General features: G+C 35.5%; 1 pseudogene; it reads left to right on the forward strand.

Moving 5' to 3' along the window:
• Positions 1–14,628: 14,628 nt before the first annotated feature.
• Positions 14,629–16,187, forward strand: LOC120199831 (annotated as a pseudogene).
• Positions 16,188–19,565: the final 3,378 nt, after the last annotated feature.

Here is a 19,565-nt window from a genome sequence, read left to right on the forward strand (position 1 = left end):
TTATAATTTTTAGTTAATCTAAAGGCTATTGGTTATTTTTAGCTTGGGGTTTGATGTTTATTTATAGGAGCCACTAAACACTTCTGTAAGAAAGTTACAAAAGCAAATCCCGCTATTCATTGAGTTCTCAACCACACAACGCAAGCTCCATTTCTAAAAGTAGAGTCAAAGTTTGACTATCGACTTGGTTTGAAAAATTTAAAATTGAATTTGATTTTATTTAAAATTTTACGAGTTTAAAATTATCAAGGTCGACTCAAATTGAAATTCGAGTTTAAATATAAATATTAAGTAAGAGAAAAGAAAATGGACCAAGGGATAGGTAGGCAGAGCCCCTAAAATTTTTGTTGTATTTTAGTTTTTTTAATGTATTTTTATTAAAAATATATTTTTGTCCCATAAAACTTATAAGTTCTTTTCTAAATATTTAGAAATTCACCCATTTTACATAAAATATTGTGTCCATTCATGTATTGTAACCCCCTCAGACCGATATGGATAGCCCAATCCGATCTGGGGTGTCACATTAGGGCCACCGGAGCGACCCACTGTAAAAATTACGAAAATTTAAAAACTTTTATTAAAATATGTAACTTATAAAATGATTTATCAGTATGTAGAAATAAAACAGATTTTCAGACTCGTATAAATCAAAATACAATTACATGCCCCCTAAACACATGTACCATACTCTGCAACAACGCCGGAAGAACTCCCTTACTGAAGTCGATAGTGATACTAGTATTCTTTTAACCTGCAATGATGAGTAATAGAGTGAGCTTCGAAAAGCTCAGTAATACAGAACTACCAGATGATGCTACATGACATGCAAATAATTGGAAAACCATAATTTCCTTATTGAATCATATGTATACCAGTGGGCGGAATAATTTGGGGTTCCATTAGAGTTCATCGAGTAGAAGCCATGAATCTCAGTTCATAAGAAACCTTTCATACTATCACGTTTTCATGAGGTCGAATAGGATGCCTAGTGTTTCCATCAGTACGATAAAACCATAATAGGTACACTAATCAAATGATAGTTCAGTAAAATCCCATAAACCATATTGTAGTGGAGCTTTTTAACTCGTATTTTAAAACCATCTTACAAAGAGTTAACCTAAGGGAACATCTTAGGGCCTGAGAGCCTACCCAAGATAGATTTTGGGGCCGTAGGGCCTACCTAAGAATACATCTTAGGGCCACAAGCCTACCCGAGAATGATCTCAGGGCCGCAGAGCCTACCTAAGATTCATTAGGTCCATAAAATTTTCCAGCTTGATCAGAGCTGTACTTTACAAATCTGTATCTCCAAGATACAGTTTATACAATGATACAAATCCATAAGCCATCACCGTTAAGTCGGTGCATCCAAACAGTAACCATAGATTTCAGTGTACCACATGTTAAAACAATAAAACAATTTTTCAAAATATAAGGAACACACTAGAGAATCCAAATTTTTAGATGTATTTTGTAGTTATCAATATGGATAACATGAATTGTGCAATTTGATCGAATTCCAGTAATAAGATCTTATTGAAGAGAATCGATTTCTAACCGATCTAATCAGACATTTCAGATTGATACTTTAGAATTCCACTAAGTTTCTATGTGCATCAGGAAAACGTTCAGGAACCTTTATACATAATAATTCTAAATTCAGATTTTACTGCGAGTGATTCCATTATCCAAACAATCAGGGTATTCAGGAATATACTTTGAATTCATAGGATTTCAGCCCAATTGAACCAAATGAGGTATTCTGAATCTTTTCCTTCTGTGTTACTTGCGTTTTCCAACATAAAGAAGTGATTTTAGATGAAAATATAGAATCAAATATGCAAGTCATTTACAATCTATGACTATCGATCATATCAAACAACTCGAGTTACACAACTTTCAAACTGATGCATGTCAACAAGTCATTCATTATCCTTCTAGTGTATTCACTCTTTAATACCATAATGTAGATCCATAGATCATCCCCATAATCATCGCTGAATAGATCTCCCAACTGTCTTTATTTCATTTCCATGTTTCAACGATATCAGGAAATACGGACGTACTTGATTCATGGTTTATAACCCATAAAGACAATTTATCATGTAAGTTCAACAGTGTTTCCAGACTCATCCAATCACTTATTTAATCCTTATTCATTGAGGTTATTTAGTTCATTTAACAATCATGTCTATTATTGTTACTTTTTTCAGAGTAATTCAGACGTTTCTGAATTCTAAATACATATTGTATTTCCATTCAGTTTAATTTGGTCTTCGTGGTTTATTTGTCGAACAAACGTCCAATTCTTAATACTGAATACAATCTAGAGTTGAGCTGAGTTGAATACTTCCAAAATTATCATCGAGCTAAACTTGAGTAGACGAACACGCATTCAAGTAATATCTATGTCGTTCAGGTACTGACATATCATTAAAGTTGATCGGCTTACTTAAGCTGTGTTCCATAACTTTTTAAAGGTAGTCCAATACCTATGCTTATTTGGATTCCTTAATTAATCCAAGGCATTTACTTAGAATAGGACACAAGGGTATTTTGGTAATTTTGGTATTCATTTTTATTCCATTTATTTCAGAGCTCGAAGATATCCAAACATTATTGAGATTGGTGGTATTCATGGGTTATTTCAATTACAGGGGTATTTTGGTCATTTTACAGATTCAGCGTATTTCAATCATTTCCTTCCGTTCGATCTTACTATTAAATTCAATCTTATCATTTATTTCAGTCCTTTTGAACAATTATGACAACAGAACACCCCGACAAATTATTCTTCAGGTGTTTACTCATAACTCGGATATTTCTGGGTCAAGTGTCTTCTCAGATTTTACAAACGGAAAATCAAGAATTTTCCTGAACTAAGTCAGGATCTTAATAATCAAATATTTACTTAATCGAGTTAAGTACAAATCCTCAAAGTATTTTCTCATTCAGGGTTAACTAGGACTATTTTACTTCTCAAGGGTATTTTCGTAATTTCTTAACTAGATAATTTCAATATTAGCTCTTAATGAAAATAATTATAATTTAGAGATCCTATGATCAATTGCTTTACCAAACATTCTCTTATCTTGAAATGATTCCTTAATAGAATTCTAATATCTTGCACAAACTCTCTAGGGTTAAAAACCGGTTATCCGTATTTCGTAAGCAAAATCTAGCATTTCTTAAGCACATCTGTAGTTTTATCATATAATATATCCTTTCAGAGTTATAATCAACTTCCAGGGACAATTCTTGACATCTTACAACTTAAGGTATTTTTGTAATTTTACCCTACAGAGTATTATCATAATTTCCCATCCAAGTACCTTTAACATTTAACATTTGATGAATAAACTATAAGTTACAATCCATGTTGATTTCTTTATCACTAAGCACAGAACTTGTAATTTAATTCTAACAATCCCTAAATTTCTTATAAAAATCATCTGAACCATATTCAATTACTAAACCCTTTTACCGTATTCAAATCGAGTGTAGAAACTAATTAACTACACAAATGAGACCAACATTATCTTAATCATGCATTTACCAATATTGACATGTTCCATAAAGCATAAAGAGGTGGTAAAGTATTACCTCGATTTTCGTGCAAATATTGATCGACCATAAAAATTCCATTTGAACGCCTTTGATCTTCAATACAACTTCCAATAATTCCTCAGATACATATCAACATAAATTATATAAAAAACGGAGCTTAATTACGATAAACGAATCGAATCGAGTGATAAATCAGTGAAAAACAACTTACCTGTTTCGAATTTGGTGAAACGGACTTCGGATTCGGATTCAGGACGTCGAAAGCATAAAATATGACTTTTCGAAAATTTGGAATTTTTGGTCAAAATCAAAGTCAAAGGGTTTGATCGGTAATTTCGAGGTCTTCGGGTTCGAATTTCGAAAAACGGGTAGCGGAATCGGATTTGGAACGTCGAAAAATGTCAGGATAGGTATACTCGGTCAAAGTCAAAGGTTGTTTAATGCCCGGTCAAAGTCAGTCAAAGTTTTGGTCAACGCCGGTCAACGGTCAACGGGTCGGGTTGGGTCAAACGGGTCGGGTCGGGTTGTAACTGGTCAAATCAGTTCCAAAACCGGTCAAACCGATCACTTTTTCCTTCCCCACACGCAGTGGTGGCGATTGGGGGCGCGTGAACAGTGCTAAATTGGAAACTTTGACCGCTTCACCTCCTCACGCGCCGCCGTCGACAGAGACCAAGGATGACATCGGCAGACTTGGAACGATGCAAGGAACACAATGGTGCGGGAGGTGTCGTAAAAGGATGACCGGATCGTCATGAATCGATGAAAAACCAACTAAAACCGAGTTATTATCGACGATGCTTCCGACTAAATTAACGATGAATGGTGACGATTCACGATGAAATATTTGAGGGGTTTTGTTTCTCGCTCGACAACGAACACGATGGTGGTTTCGGCTCGTCGATCGGAGGTTGGATGACGAGTAGATCGGAGTTGAAAGTTGGTGACCCAGAGAGGAATTATGAGCATTTTCTGCAGAAAAATAAAGAGAAAATAACCTCAGTGACCAAAATGTCTTATAATATACGATTTTAATCAACTTTTTTTTATGAGCATTTTCTGCAGAAAAATAAAGAGAAAATAACCTCAGTGACCAAAATGTCTTATAATATACGATTTTAATCAACTTTTTTTGGATTTATCAAAATGACCAACTAAATCGCAATGCGATCGATAATTCGAAACGCGATCTCCAATATCGCAAATCAGTTTCTAGATTCGCAACGCGATTCTGACTATCGCATTGCGATTTCCCAAATTCGCGTTGCGATTTTCCTAAATCGCAATGCGAATACGTAAATCGCAATGCGAATTAGGAAAATCGCAATACGATTACGTATTCGCATTGCGATTTACGTAATCGCATTGCGATTTACGTAATCGTATTGCGATTTACGTATTCGCATTGCGATTTACGTATTCGCATTGCGATTTTCCTAATTCGCATTGCGATTTACGTATTCGCATTGCGATTTAGTAAATCGCAACGAGATTCTGACTATCGCAATACTGAATTTCAAATTCGCAACTCGATTTCTGAATTCGCAACAGGTTTTAATTTCGCAAAACAAATGTTTTAGTATATAACTACGCAGCAGCAGTAACTCATAACCTAAATCCCTAAATCGCAACTCATTCCATCTCCATCTATCACTCTCTCTGGCGACATCTGTTCCTATATCCAACGACATTCTTCCCCATCCGGCTTAGTTTCGCAGCTCGTTTGTTTAGTAGATTAATTTACAATAATGAAATCATCTAATATTGATCATGTTTGGATAAATTTGTGTTTTGGAGGGTCATGGGAGAATGTTCATGGTGTTTTACAATATATGCCTTTACCCATGAATCTTCAATTAAAATTGTCATTAAAAAAGTTAACTTATGAAACTCTAATGTTACGTGTTGCAAATAAATTGAATTTAGAGCCCCTAAGTGGATTTAGGCTATCTTATCAGAGAAATGGTAAAGTTTATTTGTTAACCACAATGAAGATGTTGAACGATTCATTGCTTACATTAGTGTTTCAAGTGATGATGTTACATTGTATGTTGTTGAACCTAGAAGTAGTGAAGTTTGGTCAGCAGCGGGTAGTAATCAACTAAGTTTTTCAACCCCAGTTTATGGTGCTCAAAAATTTAATGGTTCCACCACAATTTCATCACCAAGCAAATATTGTTTCACCACATTTCCAATACCAAACACAATCTCAAAACCCACAACCTTTCCCTAATCCAAATCTCATTCAACTTTCAGCACCAAATTTCGGTTTTCGTATTGACCAGTTAGACGATGATGAGCCAACAAAAAAAATTGTGAGTACTAGTCAGTATTCGAAATTTGATCTTGGTCAATACCCGGACTTTGATCTTGGTCAATACTCGGATTTTGATGATTTTTCAGAAGAAGAAACAGACCCTGCGTGTAATGATTTTGATATTGGTCAATACCCGATTTTTGATGATGAAACAACCGTTGCCGAGGAAGATGTTGTTGATGATAATGAGGAGGAAGTTACGATTGTAAATGAACATGTTGAACATCCATTCTGTAATTCATATAACATTGAAGAAGAAAAAGAAGAAGAAGAAATCCCCAAAGAAAAGTCCCCGAAGAAAATGCCACGGGAGTATAACTGGAATATGCCAGAATTACTTCAGATACCGGAAGAAGAGTTGGTAAAGATAGCAGTTGATTGTTACACAAAAATTATTCGTATCAAGAAAGATGATTGTTTTGATACAAAGGAAGACTTGAAGATAGCTTTGTATACGAAATGTGTGGAAGATGGCTATCAACTAAAAGTTAACAAATCAAGCAAAGATCATTTCGAAACAAGATGTATGATTGACAAAAACTGTATGTGGCGTATGATTGCAAAGAGGATAAAAGATTGCGAAATGTTTCAAGTTAGGACTTTTATTGATAAACATACATGTTCAAGAACCCAAGTTTTTCCTCACCATAGACAGGCAAACAAAAAGGTGTTGGGTGGTTTTCTGGCTGAGTTAATGTTTTTAAATGGTAGGATATATCGGGGACATGAAATTATGGCTGACATGAATACTCGGTTCAAGATTAGTATCTCATATTCTCAATCTTGGAGAGCCAAATGTTATGCCTTGGAATTGTTGAGGGGGTCGCCAGAAGCATCGTTTGCCTAACTGCTGGCTTATTGTCACAATTTAAAGCTGAAAAATCCTGGGGTCGGTAACTCATATCAAAACAGATAGAGATGGACGTTTTGAGTTGCTGTTTATCGCCATTGGTGCTGCGGTTAGTAAATCAATATAATTTTGTTGACTCATTTTTGTTAGTTACATGCATTTCACATTTAAATGATTATATTTCTTGTGTATATGATTTTGTAGATTCGTTCGTTTATTAATTGCATGCGCCCAGTTATTATAGTTGACGGAGCACATTTAAAAGGTCGATACCTTGGAGTAAACTTATTAGCAGTAGCCATGGATGCTAACCATGGGATACTGCCAATAGCTTACGGGGTTGGCAAATCTGAAACCTCTGATTCATGGACATGGTTTATGGGGCATCTTAGGGATTGCATAGGTCCTATTAGCAATCTGACAATCATATCCGATAGGGCAAACTCAATTGACAACGCTGTTAGAAGGTGTTTTCCATATGCTTTTCATGGACTTAATGGTGTTCATTTGTATAGAAATCTAAAATCAAGGTCTGTTGGTATAAAAAATCACAAATGAACATACTGGAAGGATGTAAAAGCTTATCGGGAAGTGGATTTTAAAAAGCATATAAACTGTTTAAGACGTGTTTTTCCCCAGTGTGCTCAAACACTAGAAGATGTCGGGTTTGAAAGATGGTCAAGAGTACATCAACTTGAAGCAAGATTTGGTTTCATGACGTCTAATAGTGCAGAATCAATCAACGCTCTAAGTCGTCATTCCCGGAAATTATCCATTATTATATTAATGGAGTTTTTTCGAGCCTCTATTCAACAGTGGTACTACAAGAAAAGAAACCATGCAGGTATTATTTCTTTAAATTCGTAACTTATCATATATTTTACTAAGTATTATTTATTTAAATTTACAGGAACATTGGAAAATCGTGTTACACCATGGACAGAAAAAAAGATAACGAAACGTGTTGTGAAGTCAACGTCATGGAGAGTTGAACCATGTTCAAACACTTTGTTTAAAGTACTGGATAATAACTTAAATGGGCTTGTCGATCTAAATGCAAAGACGTGTAGTTGTATAAAATGGCAAACATCTGGTTATCCGTGTGGCCATGTTATAAAAGTTTCTCTTCATCTAAACCAAGATGATTCAAGCGCATACGCTATGGATTGCTACACTACAGAAGTATATCGACAGACTTATGGCGAGATTGTCTACCCTATTCCACATCCTTCTGAGTGTTACATACCAGATGACTTACAAACAGTTTTGCCACCAGCCATGGACAGAAGGCTACCTAGCCGACCAAAAAGTCACGATCGTATACTGTCTAAGGGTGAAGAGAAGAAGAGATCGACATGTAGTCGATGCAAGGAAAGTGGTCATACAAGGTTGACATGTGGATCACCAGTGCCATCACAATCATCTTTCCTCTACCAAAATATGGATCCTCATCAAAATCCAAAGCTTATATGGTGTCAAGCAAAAGGCAATCAAAATCGCAATCATCTTTAAAATCCCAATCACAACCGGCTTCACCTTTTGGGACTGTTAACTTAGGTGATTTTTAAATGCAAACGTTGTATTATGTGGATTTTATGTGTGAACTTTTAACATTTTCAGTTAGGCATGTATTAGTAACTTGAGTTTGAAAATTGCTATGATATGTTCAGTTGTTATCACTTATTAGGCATTCATTTGACTATCGCAACACGGAAATGACGTTCGCAATCATCTTAATGTCTATCGCAACGCGGAAATGACTATCGCAATGCGAAATGAAAATCGCAACGAGAGAATCGCAATACGAAATGAAAATCGCAACGAGGGAATCACAAAGCGAAATGAAAATCGCAACGCGAATTTCGTTTTGCGTTGCGATTTTCATTTCGCGTTGCGATTTTCATTTCACATTTCGATAGTCATTTTTGCCTTCAACATAATGCAGATATAAATCAACAAAATCAACCATTACATTTCAATCAATTAAACAAGCACAAATAAGAATTATGTTCATATCAATTAAACAAATCAACTTTTACAAATCATCTTTTACAAATCAATTAAACAATCAAAAAATAAGCAATAATTCTTATTTCCTCATCTACTATTGAATCAACTTTTGCAGCCATACATCATTTTCACGCAGCTCACTTCTGAGATTAACCTACAGAAACCAAAAATTTGCTCAAACAACACTTTCTACACATCTAAAACCTACAAACAGCAAATTATTGAATTCTAGGTACTTAACCAAACATTTTTCAAACCAAAAGCCTATAAACTTACCAATTGTTTATGGACATTTTTATAACGCGGATGCAGGTAGGCAGTGTCTCGTATATATCTATCTAGCCATATAATGCCGAAACCACAAGCCTGCTGCAGCTCTATCTCTATCGGTGGGAGGTAGATACTTTATACTTCCTGTGATCAAACGCTCCAACGCCAAGCATACGAGAGGACCACAATCCCCTCTGGGTCCATTCGTTTGTTGTGGTGCGGTCTCGTCTCTACTAACTGTAATATTGAGCTTCTTTGGCTTCTTGTTTCCAGAACGAGTCCAATAATTTATCGCATCCAAGAATTTAGCCAAATGAGAGCTCCATCCCTTAATAATATCTCTTAAATCAGCCAATGATATGTAATTTATCATGCTGTCATATACTATTGCCTTAAGGGATGGGAGCTGAATCTCGACGAGAAGCCAATGTTTACGTTCCAAAACAGGGATAAACACCTGCAATCATAAGTAATAATTCATTCATTTGCGCACTTATTTATGAATACCTTTAAACTCAATCTAAAATAAATACTAACCTTATCGACCTCCCACCATGCAGGATAAAGTTTAACTTGTCCATTGCCCAACGCAAATGATTCATCTCGTTGATTCTTCAAGTGAACGGCGTTAAAAGACGTCGGCATAATTGTATATCGTGTATTTCTTTTATTTTCCTTAAGTTTCCTAATTATTAGAAGACGTGACACCCACGCATCGATATGCTGTTTCACAAAAAAAGACATATATTAGTAACTTACATAAATTTAAAAAAAAAATCAAATTGAAATATAAGAAAAATATAAGACTTACCCCTCCATCAAAATAGCCATTATCTTCGACCCCTAATAATACGCCCCACCAAGACCGATCAAGCAACAAATAGATATCATCGTTGAGCTTGCATATGTCAGTGAAACACCCCTGGCTCCGCTCATATAGATAAAAATCAACTGCGGTCTTAGCCCAAAGGGTGTTATCCAGAACTGTGTCTGGTAGTTGTCTCCTCTCCACTTCAGATACTGGAATGGTACTGGCCGATAACTCATACGAGAGCCAACTATCATCCATCATGTACGGCACGTCAGAGGGTTTCTCAAGAATCTTACATATGACGCCATGTGAATCGGGCTCTTGAATGGTGAGAGGGACCTCTTCAACGATGACAGTGGCCTCTTGAACGGTGGGAGGGGACTCTCGAGGAATGATAGGGGCATCTTCAACGATAGGAGTGGACTCTTGAGGGATGACAGGCGAGTCGGGCTTCTTCTTGCGGTGTTTTCGCACTATTGGGGTGTACGGAGACTTAATAGCACGTGCACGCCGTCTGATGCGTGAACTCTGTCGTGCAAGAAAAACCCGACGTAAAGCATCCACCTTATCGGGCCGCTAAATAATTAAATACAAAAATCAGTAAATAAACAGACATGATATTTAAACAGTGAAAACAAAGAAAAATATGTTTCAAACTTGCATTGAATTCACCCAAGTCATTATTTATCATAGTTCAAAATGCATCAGAAACAAAGACAAATATGTTTCAAACTTGCAACACTGTCAACTTAGTATTTGTCTTTGTCTATTGGCTGAAGTAATGCAATTCATTCAAGTTTCAATTTGCAGAAGAAGAATAGTTTCTGGAACTTAAAATCGCAACGTGAAAAATGACTATCGCAACGCGAAATGAAAATCGCAACGAGAGAATCGCAATAAATACTAACTTCACAATGTTAAAGAATACACAGTTTAGCAGAATTGGTAGCAACCGAATAAATTTACTTCAACCAAAAGACAACAAAAGACAAATACTAACTTCACAGTGTTAATAAACAATTTAGCAGTATTGGCAGCAACCGAATAAATTTACTAAGCAATCTAAGTGAAATGGTTAATCTAAGTGAAATTACGAGTAAATTTATCATCAAGTTAAATATGGAAAATCTTAAACTTACCTCGTTGCATAGAGTATGAACCTCATTCTGCAATGATACTACCATCTCACGTAGAGCGGCAACCTCACCACGTAAAGTAGACACCTCCACACGCCATGCACCATCGTTATCGCGTAGAGTACCGATCTCCTCATGCAAGGCATTGACCTCATCACGTAACTCCCTTGACTTATCCCGTGGAGGTGGAAGTGGAGAACAGGGAGATAGAAGTCATGGCATCTTTGTCGGTCGCCTATCATGAGGTGATGGTGGATAAGAGGCTCGATGATGTGACTGGATAGGTGATGGCTCTCGTTGTAGAGGTGTATAGCCGGGTCGATCAGGTGATGGCTCTGGGTGAGGTGATGGCTCTCGAAGTGGAGGAAGTGGAGGCTGCTCATCATTCGTGCCATCAAGAAAACGCTGACTAGCTTGCCACCAATCAGTGGCAAGCTCAGCCTCCGTGGGTGTCAGTCTCATTAATGGAGTGTTGGCCTCCTAAAAATATAAAAACTCAAACAAAGTTAAACGTCTACTATTAATAACTTGTTTATATATGATAGCATTTGTGTTAACTTACATTATTTATTGTCGCATATGGTATTAAGTCTTCCCAATCCAACAGACGTTTCCTCTTCCAGGAAATAGACCTAGGAATATCATTTGAAGTTTTTAATGCATATGTCCGCATACTGGGGAAAGCCTCGAATATCCAAATCTACAAACAATATAATAACAAACATTAGTAATTGTTAAATAATTAATTATAATTTTGAAAACATTAAATAGAAATTCTTACCTTAAAGGCCCAAACAAAGTCTGACAAAGTGTATTTCGACCCATCGCCACGCAAACTTTTACGGTCATCAAAGGCAGACGACAACTTAGTCCAGGTAGCTTTCCATATATACGAACCCCACGGAAACAGATTCCATTCATTCAGGTCCTCTACCAATAATATTAGCTCCTGAGGAATAGGTTGTCTGGCCTCTCTGCCTAAAAAGACGGCATACAAAAGTACTAGAAGGCATACTCGGACAACATCGACGTCATTCATCCGAGTAAAACCATCTTTCTTATTAAACAATTTCTTCAGGTCGTCGATGTGTAAGTTTGGCTTCTTTATTGACTCATCAGGAAAAACCCTGGATAACCATGATGGGCGGGTGATATGAAGAGTGTACCGGCCTACATCATCGTGTCCGAATCGTAGACCAGTGATTAAGCAGAACTCCTTCCGCCCAAAACAAGTATACACCGGTGGAAAATGAAACCATATCTCTTCCTCACCACGTTGTATACTGTCGGGTAGATCGCTAGTCATGGTCTGAAGCCACAAATGGTTCAAATTAGCATCTCCACCCGGATGTTGTACTCTCAGCCATGGCCCGAAGCAGGTTTCCTCAAACAATTTTCTTTGTGTAGGTGAAAACTTAGAAGCAATTGTAGTGGCTAGGCTAACTTTATTCCTTAATGTCAATGAAGCCGAAAAAAATTTCTACAAAAACAATAAATATACCAAGTTAGATATACCAAAAACTACACTGTGAAGATATACCAAAAACAATAAACATAAATAGTAGTTTATTCTTGAAACTAAAATTTGCAACACTGTTTTGTCTTTTGGTTGAAATGAAAATCGCAACGAGAGAATGAAAATCGCAACGCGGAAATGACTATCGCAACGCGAAATGAAAATCGCAACGAGAGAATCGCAACGCGAAATGAAAATCGCAATGCGATTTTGGTTTCGCGTTGCGATTATATCGTTGTGATTTTCATTTCGCGTTGCGATTTTCATTTCTCTTGTTGCGATAGTCATTTTCGTGTTGCGATTTTCATTTTCATGTTGTGATTTTAAGTTTAGAAACTATTCTTCTTCTGCATTACTTCAACCAAAAGACAAAACAAAGATAAATACTAACTTCACAGGGTTAAAGACTAAACAGTTTAGCAGTATTGGCAGCAATCGAATGAATTTAATAAGAAATCTAAGTGAAATGGTTAATCTATTATTGAAATTACCAGTAAACTTATCATCAATTTCAATATGAAAAACCTAAAATAATGCAAAATTTTCAAAATAAAATTAATTAAAAAAACTAACCATTGGAGGTTGATTTTCCATTTCTGAATGATTGTGAGGGATTTCTGACCGTAAATGGTTGTGAGGGATTTCGCCGGAGATGGGGACGGAAATCTTCGGAGATGGGGACGGATTTCGCCGTAGAGAGTGAGAGATGGAGATGGGACTGAGTTGTGATTTTAGGTTTTAGGTTATGAGTTGCGATTACGGGATATACTGTGGACGGTTCAGTTTCCGATATATTAATATATTTGTGTTTGGAATTTGAAAAAAAATACGCGTTAATACGAATGGCGCTATGTAAATCGCATTGCGATAGTCAGATTTGCATTGCGATTTACGTATTCGCATTGCGATTTTCCTAATTCGCATTGCGATTTACGTAATCGTGTTGCGATTTTCCTAATTCGCATTGCGATTTACGTAATCGTGTTGCGATTTTCCTAATTCGCATTGCGATTTACGTAATCGCGTTGTGATTTATGTATTCGCATTGCGAATTAAGAAAATCGCAACGCAAATTTGGGAAATCGCAATGCGATAGTCAGAATCGCGTTGCGAATCTGAAAACTGATTTGCGATACCAGAGATCGCGTTGCGAATTATCGATCGCATTGCGATTTAGTTGGTCATTTTGGCAAATCCAAAAAAAGTTGGTTAAAATCGTATATTATAAGACATTTTTGGTCACTGAGGTAATTTTCTCGGAAATGGGGTTATATTGACTCCTAAAGAAAAATGGTCAAATCATGAGTTTAGCCTCTGAACTTCCTGCACTTCTTAAAATGGTCTGCCAACTTTGAAATTTTACAATTTAATCCACAGTTTCTTTCAAAATACCAATTAAATCCACCACTTTATAATTTCTTAAAATTTAGCCCCTAAATTAGGGTGTTACATGTATGATAGTGTCTTACATTGTATTTAAATAAATAATATATAGATGTTAATATTATTAATAATTTAAATTAAATTAAATTAAATTTTGAATTGATTATGAGTTTTTTGAGTCGGGTATCATGTAGCTCATTTTGACCTGTTAACAATTCAATTTGAGTCTATTCATTTTGAGTGTTGACCGAACTTTGACCAAGTCAAACTCGAAGAGCTTGCAATCTGTCTAAATCTCATTTATAGCTCTAGGCATGAACATGCATCCAAAGATTGTTCGAGGGATTGACAAGAGAGTCCCTTCAAAATTTCAAAATTTCATATACTGTAAATATTATTTTATATTTTTTTTAATAATTTATTTTTATCTTAAAAAGTTAACTCTTAGAATTTTATAAAATAACTTCTTTTGACATAGAATAATGCCTTCTATATAGATCCATGTTAACCCAAAATTATTGAAGACATATATGAACATTACTGTTTTCCACCCACCATTCCATTCATCAGCCATTACGTTATATTTTAAAATACTGGCACCAATTTAACCCTTTCTTCATCTCATGGCTAGGGATAATTTTGGTTTATCTTTATACGAATAAATAGGAAGAAACATTTACCACAAATCCCTCGTGAGTGCAGCACTCCATTTTCATGTCCTATAAGTTCCAGAACAAAATCAAGTGTGCATTCATACACACACACATGCAGAACATAGTGGGTTCTTTAGGTAAGTTCAAGCCATATTTTTCTGTAATTTTTCTGCAACTTAGTTTTGCAGGAAACGATGTCTTATCCAAGGCTGCACTGAACCAAGGCATGAACGATTACGCAATCGTCGTCTACCGCCACGCCATCGCCGCCTTCCTCATGGCTCCTTTTGCAGCCATTATCGAAAAGTATAAATACATCTCTCTATACATGTCTTTGATCTAATGATTGATAGGAACATTTTTAACTTTTCATTGTTTGTTTGATAGGAAAGTGAGGCCTAAGATGACTATACCAATCTTCATCAAAATAATGGTACTCGGCATATTGGAGTACTAATCCGAATCGAAATACGATTTTTTTTTTACTGAATAACATACGATTATCATGTAACAAATGTCTGTATTTATACTTGGGCAGGGCAGTTCTTGAACAGAACTTGTATTATGTGGGGATGAAGTACACAACTGCAACTTTTGTTGCTGCTATGTACAACATTATTCCGGCCATCACCTTCTTAATGGCTTGGATCCTAAGGTAAAAATAAAAAACAGAGAAGCTATAATCTTAAGCAATAAAAATGGAGAGAGATTCATTTTTTGTGTAAAATATCTATGCAGGCTTGAGAAGGTGAACTTGAGATCAATCCGCAGCCATGCTAAGATTATCTGTACACTCGCGACCGACTCGGGAGCCATGGTGATGGTACTAATGAAAGGACCGGTGCTTGAGTTGTTTTCGACCGAAGCACGTATCAATAGCCACGAAACCGGAACAGATTTCCATGACACAATCAAAGGGGGTCTGATGATCTGCGCCGGTTGCTTCAGCTTCGTTTGTTTCATGATTCTGCAAGTAAGGAAAACACAAAAATTAGTCCAAATCAATTTGATGGAACCATGACATTGACTTGCCGGATGGTGTCACGTTGAAAACATATCCGGTCGAGCTTTCTCTGAATGTTTGGATATGCCTGATGGGCACACTCGAAGGAACCGTAGCGGCTTTGGTAATGGAGAAGGGAAATGCTGCCATTTGGGCTCTTATATAGGACACCAAGTTACTTACAGTTGCATACAGAGAAATTTTTTGTTTAACCAACGATTAACCAATGCATCCGTTTCACTTGCTCGAGCTCTTGTTGGTGCAGGGCATTGTATGTTCAGGACTTGCTTATTACATTCAAGGTGTGGTAATAAACGACAGAGGACCCATTTTCCCAACAGCTTTTGGTCCCACTATGTCTGGTGATTGTAGCCATAATGTCATCTTTCATTCTGGGAGAGCAATTGTTCCTTGGAAGAGTAATTGGTGCTATTATCATAATCTCGGGACTGTATTTTGTGCTATGGGGTAAAAGCAAGGAATGCAAGTCCCAACAGCCATTACTGGAGCAACAAATAGAGGCAGCTAAATTAGATAATGCTACCATCAGTGAAAATGACAGTTTTGGTCAACAGAGAAGGGATTCAATTGTGGTTTATATTTGGGATTTGATTTCCTGTGTGACATCCACTGACAAAGCTGGGTGGTGGTTTCTGACTCGAGTGTAACAAAGATGATTTTTGCATTATAAAACGTTATTGATAAGTTGTCGGCCCTAAACATCATTTGTTATCAGTGAGCTTAATGGGCTTCTTTCATTAATAATTTTTAATCACACCATAAATTGTTAAACTGTTCAATAAAGCATGTGAAGGCAAATAACTGAGTTCGAAGGAATAAAGTTGTGTTCGTGTTCAATGATTTATTTCTAAAGGTGTTCATGTTTATGTTCAGTTCGTGTTTGTTTATTTATTTTTTGAAGGTGTTAGTGTTCATTTATTTATTATTCGCGAACATGTTCGTTTAGCATTAATTTATATATTCAATTTTCAGATTTTGCCGTTTCATTTGATAGCTAAAGAAAAATTGTAAAATTAGGCTACTGGTGCTTTAACTCCTTAAGATTTATTATTTAAACTCTAAACTTTGTCATGTGTTCAATTTAGTCCTTACATCCACTAATATTTAAAATGTCAAAAAATAAAAAGAACGAAAACGAGATAAACGAGCTTATAAAAGATTCGTTAAACGAACTTGTTCTTGAACATAAATGAACGAGTCGGTAAACGAGCTTATAAACGAGATTATAGATGAGCTTATTCGTAAACATAAATTAGTCGAACACACATTTGTTTGTGTTCGTTCGTTTATTAAATGAATATATAAATTTTTACATATTTATTTAGTTTAACAAAAGAATATAAATGAACGTTATACGAACGATTTACAAACAGTTCACGAACGCTCTGTTCATTTACACCCGCATTCGTATCACAATCAGAGCAACCAAAAGATATAGTAGCCAATACTCTTATTTTTTTAATAGTATAAAGTGATTACAAAGTAATTTTATTCATAATTTTTAGCCATTAACAACGCTCACACTCGCATATGCATGACAGTGGTATCAATTTTGGTGTTGGTCGTCGCCATCGATATTTCTTATTTTTCTTTTATTTTTATCATATTTTTCCTTTTTTAATTTTTTTTAATAATTTGTCTTTATGATATGTTTTCCTCTTCCTTTATACAATATTTTCTTCTATCTTTTGGTACTTTTTCACTTTTCATTATTGGTTGTTTAATCATTGTTTTTGTTTATCTTTTTTCTAAAGGTTGAATATGATATCACTTTGATTGATCAAGATAGCGCTTATTTGTTATCATGCCAAATCTTCTTCTTTAGACCATCGAATTAGATTTAGATTTATGATTTACGTTCGTAGATAATTTTCTCACGTCGATCGACTTTAATTTACGATTTTTCGGTGATCTTTCAGTAGTTTTATCATTCATCACCTTATTACTCTAAATCTGATTTGATCTTGATATATCAAAGTATACTAATCACACACATAAAAACCTATATTTATTTGAGATTAATCTACATATATTTTGAACATCACGTATGAATTTAATCTTTAAATAAGTTTAAGATTTTAATTTGACAAGAACGTTGAATACTTTGGCACTCAATTGGGTCGTAACCATACTTGATTGAACGTTGACCAGAACGTATGATCTAAATTAAACCTTTTAATTGGATACCAAGTATCAAAAATAAAAGACCCAAGTCCATGAGTAGTCCACGGTAATGTCCATTTACCAAACACAATGTCCATGTACATTTCTAAATCCAAAAATCGATCCGGTATAACTCGACCCATTTACATTTCCATTTTACAACTAAAATCATAACCCATTTACAAACCCCATTTAACCCGATTAGCCCAACATCATACCCAATACATGGCAGTCCAAATAGTCCATACACCCATCAGTTAAGCCTTAAGCCCGATCCAAATTGACCCACTTTGACCTAACCCAAGCCCAATTACATTAAACTCAAATCTCATTACATGGCCCGATTGGAACCCACATGCCAATTTGTGAGAAAATCCTAGGTTGGGGGTTCTCAACCAGCCGCAACCTCTTCATTTCCCATTCCAGAAGTTTCTCCAACAGGCACGCACAGCAAGCACGCGCGATCCTCAGGTTGTTTCACGCGCCCAGGATGATACCAATTCAACAGCGGCTTCCAGATGTTTCCAGAAAGTGCGCGTGGACCATTCAGCAGCATCCACGCCTGCAGCTCTTCCAGCAACGGTTTCATTCCAAAAACGTGCAATGAAAATAAAAATAACAGAAGGGGAATCAGCCATTTTTTTAATCTTTTTTACTCTTATGGAAATCTGTAAAAGAGACGAGAATGGTTCAGTTGTGAGTCTCGAACAAAGAGACGAGAGAGGTTGGACAAGGAAGTGAGGGTTTACGTTAGCTCGGGTTGGTTTTTTAGTCTTCCCGGGCACTGTGGATGGTGGCCGGATGCTTCAATCACCAGCGGCGAAGCTTGGAGCGCTTGGGGACTTCGGCCGAAGGATAGAGTTTGATAGAAACTCTCAAAGGAGGATGCGGCTGCTTAGTTTAACATTAGGGTTGAGATTTAGTTAGTAAAATAGGGATTTTATATTAGAGTTTTAGGTATAATCATGTTTAGATCCCCTTTCTTCATTCGTTAATTTACATTTCTGTCACTTAGTGTATATTCATTTAAAATTGTTTCAATTGTATTGTACTAATTACATTATTTTTCCTTTCTGCATCTCTAGTAGTTATTAGAGTTACAAAAATGGAATAATTATGATTTAGTCACTCTAATTTTAACGTTATTTTGCATTTAGGTCACTGTTCAAATTCTTATCTTTTTTTTTTCAATCCGGTCACTATTCTAAAATTTATGTAAGTTTAAATTAGGCCTTTGATTAGATGTCAATTTTAAATTTAGCCCCTGAACTATCCTGTAGGTTTAGATTTAGTCCCTTAATTTGTTTTGCGTACTTTGGTAAAATTACTTTTAAGTTTTTTTTTACCTTATTTTGTATATTTCTAATTTGATTTTTGAGTCTTAATTTTAGATTGAATTCTTTATGTCTATATTCCTTTAATTTAATCCTGATTATAATAACAACTTTAGATTCTTCACAATTTAGTCCTTTAGATCAGCTACTAGGCTTTTTTAAACATAATTAATCAGGTTAATAATTAGAAACATATATGTCTTTATTCGAAAATCAACATGGCTCAATAGCTAAACTAAACTACCTTTTCATTTGGGCTTTAAACTACATAATAATCTGTAAGAATTATTTACGTAAATAATTTTATGAATTATAGTTATATTTAAATTATTGACTAATACATTTGTTTTGGCTTAATATAAAAATAAATGCTTAAACTATACTCGAAATTTAATTTTGATGCCTAAAGAATTTTCTGTTAAAAATAGGTGTTTAATGTTTTATCCGTTACACTTTTAAGTGTCTACTTTTAAAAAGATAGTTAAGTGACACATGTCACATTTAGATTTTTTTTAAATATTTTTAAAT

This window comes from Hibiscus syriacus, unplaced genomic scaffold (genome assembly GCF_006381635.1).
Source record: "Hibiscus syriacus cultivar Baekdansim isolate YM2019G1 unplaced genomic scaffold, ASM638163v2 tig00005582_pilon, whole genome shotgun sequence".
In the NCBI taxonomy this organism is placed as follows: domain Eukaryota; kingdom Viridiplantae; phylum Streptophyta; class Magnoliopsida; order Malvales; family Malvaceae; genus Hibiscus; species Hibiscus syriacus.